Below are 8,509 nucleotides of genomic sequence, written 5' to 3'. Positions count from 1 at the left end.
CACTTACATCTAATATCGTCACCAGTAGCTTGTTTAAACAAAATTACTTTGTTACAATATAATATTCTAATACCAAAAAAAGTACTTACGTAACTTAAAAATATCTTTTGTGATGTAACTTTTTCAAAAGTACATAAAAATGGTTGCCAGCCGGGGTGTAGATGTAAATTTATTAGATACACTTTGTGAGCCACCTAGGAACCAAATCTAGAACCCGACACTCGAAATTTTTGCTGTGTTACAATCGTACCCTGTTACAATTGACCCCACTCTCCCCTAGTCTTTCTGCGGTCTGTTGAGAAACCCGCATGGTATTCTTTACTACAAATTTAACATTGTTCTCGAACTGATTTTCAAATATTTATTTTTATTGTTTCATCGGACTCCTTTTACGATTCTCAATATACCTCCGCAATTTTAAATTTGTAAGACTAATATTTTTTATGTCTCAAAGCAAAATGTAAATTTGAGACTGCAGAACATAGAGAGAAATCTCTAAATTTCTATTTGCATTTTTCAATATCATTGAAAATAATCTTACGTCAGTATGAATAAGAAATAGTTTAATTAAAATACACGATTTCAATTAGTTCAGTTTCCACGATTGTATGCAGATACATAAGCGTCGTGTTTAAAAAATTTAAAATGGTGCAGCTGGATTACTTTATTTTAAAACTTATTTTCTGCAAATAATTTCTCAGACAAACTTGTTGCTTACACGAGTTAATTGAAATTAAATCGGATCCTTGTTTTTCCCCAAAAACAATTCCTAAGCTTATTTTAATGAACTTGTTTCTTCACAATTTTTGATTAAAAATTCTTATCCCGTTTATTTGCTTTTAGCTCAAATAAAGTATCAGATTGCATTTTAAAAATTTGGAATAAGATTTAACAATAATTAATGGATGTGAAGCTGAGAAGAGATTAAGAAAAAAGTGTTTTAAAATTCCACATTTTTCATACGTCTTGGCGAGAGTTTTGATTAAGAGATATGACAAACTGTTAAGCAAACAGAAAATTTATTTTTAAATGCCTCGTTAGAAGAGAGAAGCTTTCGGTTGTGCTTCCTTTGTATCTTAAAAATTACTCTAAAGAGGAGGATGTAGCTTCTAGCTCCTTTTCTCCTTCCTAGTTTAATTAAATATTTAAAGAGTCGTTAGAGAACATTTAAAATGAAAAATGATATTCATAAGCTTCGAGCTCCTTAGATTGATAATTTTTAATGAATTTTGTGCGATTATATATATGTATGCGTAAATTACTCAAATCGTTTTAGTTTAGCTGTCAATTAGTTTAAAACAGTTAGAACTTTATTTTTGGATTTAAGATAAAAACTGCCGAAATAATTCTTTATTCAAATCTGTAAATGAAACTGCGTTTTACGATAGCTGGAATTCATTATCGAAATCTGAAGATTTAAGTAATGAATTTTAGATAAGAATGAAATATTTAGTTTAAAAACGCTTAGTTTTTCTTCTAAAGATGGTTTTGCTGAAGTGAGGATGTATTAAATAAACTTTTTGTTCTATATTTTTGAAAATTTGTCGATGAACTGAGATAATTTAAAATATGTTTCATGAAGTTTGAAATGATACGCAACAGCAGTATAAACTCAGTAAATACCCTATTTACGAAATTAAAAAATAAAGCAAACTGAAAGATTTAAATTAGTGTCAAATGTATCTTTAGAAATAATTTTAATTTCTCTTTTTCAATATAACTTTATTGAAAAAGGAGAGCTTACCAAGGATTTATTAAATATGGTTGGATCTGTGTGATATTGGATATATAATTTATAAATATCAGCTCTAATATTTCAAGTAATAACCTGATGACATTTTTCTGCGTAAAGGATTTTATATTTATATCTCTTAATTGGAATTCTGAAAATTGTTTTCAATTATTCGCATCATGGAATGTTTTTAGTAAATAAATTAAATATGCAATATAAATTTGTTATCGTTAAATAATTATGAAAATAAATTAATTTATACTGCAGGACTTACATGTTTACTGTTTTTGTGTGAGTCTAAGCCACATCAAGTAATTGGTTTAATATTCTAACGTTAACAACCAAAAAAAATGCTTAGATTTTTTTAAACATTTTTCTCTTAGTAGTCTAGTATTTTCCAAAATAAAAAAACCCATAAAGTGTTAATTGGATTCACATGAAGCTTATAATAATTCCTTAATTGCTGGAAAAATCTGAAATAGGATAGTAAATACAGTATGAACTTTTGTAATCCTATACACGATTTTTTAAATTTAAGCTCTTTTTTTCGTTTCAATTTAGGATATTTCTCTTTTACATCATTTTCGTAAAGGTACTATTTTTAATGCAATATGAAGGTAATCTTTGAACGAATTGATTTTGTTAATATTTTTTTTAAACTTTTAATTTAAAACATGACTTTTATCAATGTTGCCAAATACGGAAAAAATTCACCTGGAATATAAAAATTTTCACCCGGAGTATTTTTCTGTTACTTAAATTTTAAAAGTTATTTGAGAACATAATTTTGCTTTTAATGTAAAATTAAAGTCATCTGTACATTGACACATCTGTACATTAAAACATCTACGTTGAATCCTATTTGATATTACAGATTACTGTATTAATAAAATTGCTACACCAAGAAGGAATGTGAATAACGCCATGATAGTTAGTGGACATATGTATTATGGCTGGAAAAAAAGTGATTTAACTTTACTGGAAATAAGAAAAAACAGCATCGAAAGTTGTCACTTCTGACAGCATAGCACTTAGCACTTATCTGGAAAACAGAGATTGTTTATCATTTTCCAATATTCATTCGCCTCATACAGGGGATATCATTCAATACAGATTCGCCGTAGATCATTGATAGTAGTGATTGGTGAATAATGGCGGATCAGTCACTCGGAAACATTGATTTCACGTTTTCAGTTGTTCAAAAATCATAAGACCTTGTTGGCTAATTCACCCGACGAACAAGTTAGGTGTCAAGGAATTAATATGAGTTACGAATGCGGTTATTTATTGTCTGTCCGAAACAATAGTGTCAGAGAGGCCTCGAAAATTAGTCATTTCCACTAGCTTTAACACGTTTAAAAGCGTTAAGGTCGGTATGCAAAATTTTAGCAATACAAATGAAAGTGATCGAGATATGTATTCAATGGTGCCCCATGTCATCACTGGTTCCATGGCCATTATGAGGAAATGGAGTAAAATCCGGCAAAATTCGTTTTCCACGATGGGACACAAACACGGTCGTAATCATCATGGTACAGATTCGGGGATTATCAGTTAAGAGGAACCATTCTCGAGTACAGGTTGTTTGTTTGTTATGCTTCCACTAGAGTAGCAGAGATCGGGGTTATCCTACTACTGCAAGCGTCGTCAAGCTGTTAGAACAGAAACTTCTTGATGATCGCGAAGTCCATTTCTCGAGTAGTGGTTCATGATGTGGCTTTGCGATCCTTTGTGGCCATGCAGATCTTTCTTCTCGACAAAGATTAGATGCAGATCTTTCTAATCTTTGTGGTACGGGGTTACTGAAATCCTGCTTTTCCATATCACCATTCTGAATCCATCGATTCTATATATTGTGAACATTTAAGTGATGTTAACCGACGCGGAACAAAAAGTTATCAGACATCATTACGCTCCCGCACGTATGAAATGAGCTATGTCGAAAATTGAGATTATTTTGTGGTAATTGCTCAGAGCGGAAATTATGAGCGTGAGTGTACATGATGCTACAAAACCTCTCTATTGTGATACGGTAAACTGCAAACACATTGCTATAATCTTACCTTTTAATTACAATCTGACACGTGCTGGTTGGCATTTTCTTCTTGTGAGAAGCATGATAACAACTTTTATTTTTGGCAAAAATAACGTTTAAATGCGTATTGAGTATCACTACAGTGCGAACAATTTTTCTAATTTTTTACACATTATATGTGTTGCTATTACCCTTTGCATTTCGTGAATGTGCTAAAAAATCGAATCGTTTGCATATTACACTATCCGTCATGTGAAATTATTGAGTGTGGCGTGTTATTTTCGTGGTGTATTAGTTTTAATGATCAGTAGTATTTTTTAAAAATTTTCCTCGAAAAATTATATGTATTTTTTTAAAAAAATGAATAAAGACTTACAGACATTCAAATGCATCGTAAAGGTAAATACGAATGTATATAAATTTTCCAAACTCATTTTGTTCATTCTAGTTATCAATATATTGTGCAGTGAAAAAAAAAATTTTTGAGTTCCTCAACCTATATGTTGTTTAGTTCCTTAAAGTGTATTTTGATTACCAAGAAAGTTTTTAAATTATTTTCTTTCCGGCAATATTTCCTTTGTTACAACAATTCTTTTTAGAGATTCTTTTCTTCAGTTTTGTTTATCTATACATTTTGTATTCTGATTTTTCTAAACATTTTACTTCCTGATTTACATTCATTGAAACTATACTTACAGATTAATTTTTTCTCACTCAAATGATTTATTCAACACTTTCTATATGTAATTTGCTTCTCTCCTTTCTTCTTGTTAAATTGTAATAACTGCCTCAAAAATTTTTTTTTGTTTGTTTTTGTTTATAACTGGTCCTAGGTAAGCCTTTAGATAATTTTTTCAGCTAATCAGTTTACTAATATTTAATTCATTGTATACTATTCGTAAGCAATGCATAGTTTTTAGAAAAACTAAGTTAGCTTTCACTAATATTAATAATCTCAAAATCTACACAAGATATCCTATATTCAGTAAAGATTTGGTAAATACCCTTCCTGGTTTTTTTCAACCGTAGAATCTTTTTAGTTTTTGGTATAGTTCATAAGAGAAAATATTAAAAATCTAAATTTTATTTTTAAAATCGTAACAGAGGGGGAATAATTGTAGAATAATGTAGTAATGAAAAATGAATTTAATCAAAATTATTAGAATTTAACCCACAGTCAAAAGATTAACAGCGACAGACAGTAGTAGACCAAGTTTTAACGCCAGTGTAGGCTATTATGAAATAAAAAGCCATTTTTTTTACCTGTCAGGGAGGTTGGATACTTGACACTGTTAATTTTATTGAAGTTTTCAGAACATGCTCTTTGTGTTAAACTATAAGACACGTGTTTTTTATTTCTGCGAAAAAATGTTCTCCAAGTTTGAGGAAATCAAAGCTTAAGATACTATGGAATTTTGAGGAAAACACATAAATTTACATGTTGCAATCCTTTTTGTGAAACGATTGAATTAGGCACTGATCGTTATTTCACACTAACTATTAATTTTTTAATACTTTCGGTGAACATCAGCTTCAAAGGTCAATCATCATCCAGAAATATTCGAAATGTAAAGCTATTTTCTTAGATTTGACGGTCAAAATTTACTTGTACCAACGATGAACCACTAAGATATATATTTCTGTGAAATACCTATTAGTGAATCTATATTATATAAAACGCTAATACGTACGTATGTATGTATCAATAAAACCGATGATATTTCTTTTCTCGCGCTGGCAACAGTTTTCATTTTTAATTGATTGGATTCGGCGCGCAAGAGCACGTAGTGAGCAACCAGATAACAATAACCAGAGTGAGCATTATCAGGTTGTTCAATTCAGATTCATGCACTAAAAACATGACAATATTTAATTTAAACTCAATTAGGAATTAATTAATTAATTGAAGTGAGAATGCTTTAAAAGGCCGCTGTTGAATTGATATTTTTCTACTGGGAGCTACCTAAACGTCTAAAAAACGTTTAAGTGTTTGTATTGAATGCATTGAATTTTTTTATATTTCGCGTTTATTTATGCATTGAATTTTCACGCTTTAAAATGCAGAATATTAGTGAAGCAATATTTGATAATTTATTTTGCTAATATGTTTCTTATTTAGCTAATGTTTTGATTTTTTCACCATGTACAATCTAAATAGCTAATATACTTTTTTAAAAGCCAATAAGAACATTGGTAGAATTCTTCTACATAAGTACAATACTATTTACCTATCCGTAAAATACTATGTCTTTGATGATAATATATTATGTCTTTGTGCTAGAACATTGTGTTCATTGGCGAGCGAGTACAGCGAGCCATGGTTCACGGCGTGAACCACATAGGATTGCGTAGCAATTCTGGGGGGTTGGCGAGCGTCAGCGAGCAGGGGGCGGAGCCTCCTAGTATTACTTAAATCAACATTTGTGTGATGTACATTTGGTGTGACCTTAAAAATGACCTTAAAGTAGCAAGAAACTGAAATTTTGCATAACTTTCAAGGTCTTTAACAACCTTCGCCAAAACTAAACAGGTATAAAACTTGCTGGAAACGAAGCCTAAGTATAGCTGAAGCAAGATCAATTGATATATCTATGGTTATTAATTAAATTTTATGTGATATGGCCCTAAGCTTTAAGGCCCATCACTGATTAATTGAATACAGAGATAGTTCTGGAAAAGCCGTAACTTGATTTGAAAATGTGATTTAGGCCCAATCTGAATATCTAAAGTTAACATCCCCCTGAGGTGAGATTTTCTCTCTTTAGAATTTCAGGTGGGGTAGGGGAAAACTTCAACTGCGAGCACCGATGGAAATTTTGACAAAATTTGGGATCTTGACTATTCAGACCATTGATTACTATCAAAATGTCGGAGAACAGTTGAATTTGTATATCATACTACTGTTCATCAGATTTTTAAATAATGAATTAAATTTGATCTATTGATATGAAAGGTTTTTGACTAATAAAGACATTCCTGAAGCTCCTTAACTTCTTAACTTGTCTGACTCTAGTTCTTTTGAAGTTTTTCTCTTCTCTATATTGAAAATTCATCTCAAAAGAAGTATTTTTTGGGACATTGGAGAACATTTAAAAGACTGTTACCGATCAGATAAACTCTATTCCATTATTCGAATTCCAGCACTGCCGTCAGGAGTGGAAGGACAGTCATCAACTATGTATAGTTTCCCAAAGGAATCATTTCGTGGGGGATAATGTTAAATTTAATCATATTCCAATAAAAAATATGTACAAAAAACAGTTTCTTTGCTTGCTTTACACACTTTATACGATTTGATGAATCAGAAAGAGAGAGAGAGAGAGATCTAGAGCTGATATTGAGAAGCAGTTGCTGTTTAATCTCTATGGCAGCTATGTAACATCCTTATGCATGTTTTCGTAAAGAATAGGAAATAATTCAACAGTTTTCTACTACCTAATAAGTTAAAACTAGTGCTTTTACTGTATCATCAGATTTCGTGCTTTTATATTGCACCAGTTGTATCATTTTGATGCTACGTGATGTTTCATTCATAAACATTATTTCCAAATTTTAAACGTCTTGTAATTTAAATACTATCTTAAATTTACTTAGTCTACTTCGAAATTGGAAATAGTTTGACCAGAGATATCAACTATCTGTTATCTTAAAGCGTATCTATATAACACATTGTTTAACATCCAATAATGTGTACGCATTTTGTGAAAATTAGCGAATTCTTTGACCAATCTGCGCGAAGGAGAGGAGCGTGCGTGCCTTTGTTCTTCCAATCTATTTTCCTTAACTCTTCCAACAAGTGGACAGACCATTTCACAAACGGTACATTGGGAAATTTCTGATCTCCAAATGATGTGGTTTTCCCTTCTCCACTCCAGCCATTGAGAGTCAATCGGTTGAGAAAAGGGGTTAGAGAAATTCTCTTCCCAAGAATTTTCTCTCCTATCCAATAAATTAGACAACCCTCCTGTACTCCCATCTGCGTCTTTTCCACACTGCAGAACTCCGATTAGATCAAAACCTGGAAAACCGTGAACTAAACTACTCTCCAAGAACGGGGAAAAGTTTTCGAGTGGGAGCAGAGGGGGTGTTGCCCTGGAGGGGGGTTTGGATTTGGAGTGATTACGAGATCTTTATATCCTCTTTTGGGTGAGAAATGTACCTGAGCTAAGGCTGATATTTATTCGCTTCGTCGACTTACTCGCCGGAATCGGGAGCGATGATGTGTTAATTATCCTTTCCTTCGAGTGGGAGATGGTGGGGGAGGGGTTGTCCAGAAGGTTGATTTCATTTTTCAATATTTGGAATACCCAGAAGTGGCAATTATCAGTTATCGTATTTCGGATGGCATTTGGTAATTTCGTTTAGAAAAGGTTGAACCTTATGAATATTTCAGATGCACACTTTATTAGTTGGTATTAAACTGAGAAATTGATGTTTTGTTAAGATGCGATATTTATCGAAACCCGCATCATTACAGCATTGATGTTTCTTAAAATATGTATTAAATGCCTGTTGATCGTGTTTGCAAAAAAACAATGGATCTGCGAACTTAACACGCCAGATATGTTTTTGCATGGATTTTAGTATTCCAAACGTTAAAGATTTTGGCAAATTTGAATGAAAATCTTCATTTATAGAGCATCTTTTTCTAAAGCACACGACGCGCAATATGAACCGAAGAGCTATTACATTATGACCACCCTGCTAATAACATGTAGGACCACCTTTATATCTTTTATGTC

General features: G+C 31.8%; 1 protein-coding gene across 5 annotated transcripts in view; it reads left to right on the top strand.

The window, feature by feature from the left end:
* LOC107447019 (peripheral plasma membrane protein CASK) overlaps positions 1 to 8,509 on the top strand; it is a 584,473-nt gene that overhangs the window by 233,995 nt on the left and 341,969 nt on the right. The gene's annotated exons all lie outside the window — the stretch shown is intronic.

Source organism: Parasteatoda tepidariorum, chromosome 1 (assembly GCF_043381705.1).
Source record: "Parasteatoda tepidariorum isolate YZ-2023 chromosome 1, CAS_Ptep_4.0, whole genome shotgun sequence".
Lineage (NCBI taxonomy): Eukaryota > Metazoa > Arthropoda > Arachnida > Araneae > Theridiidae > Parasteatoda > Parasteatoda tepidariorum.
Note: the sequence above shows the minus strand (reverse complement) of the source record. Positions and strands in the feature narration are given on the sequence as shown.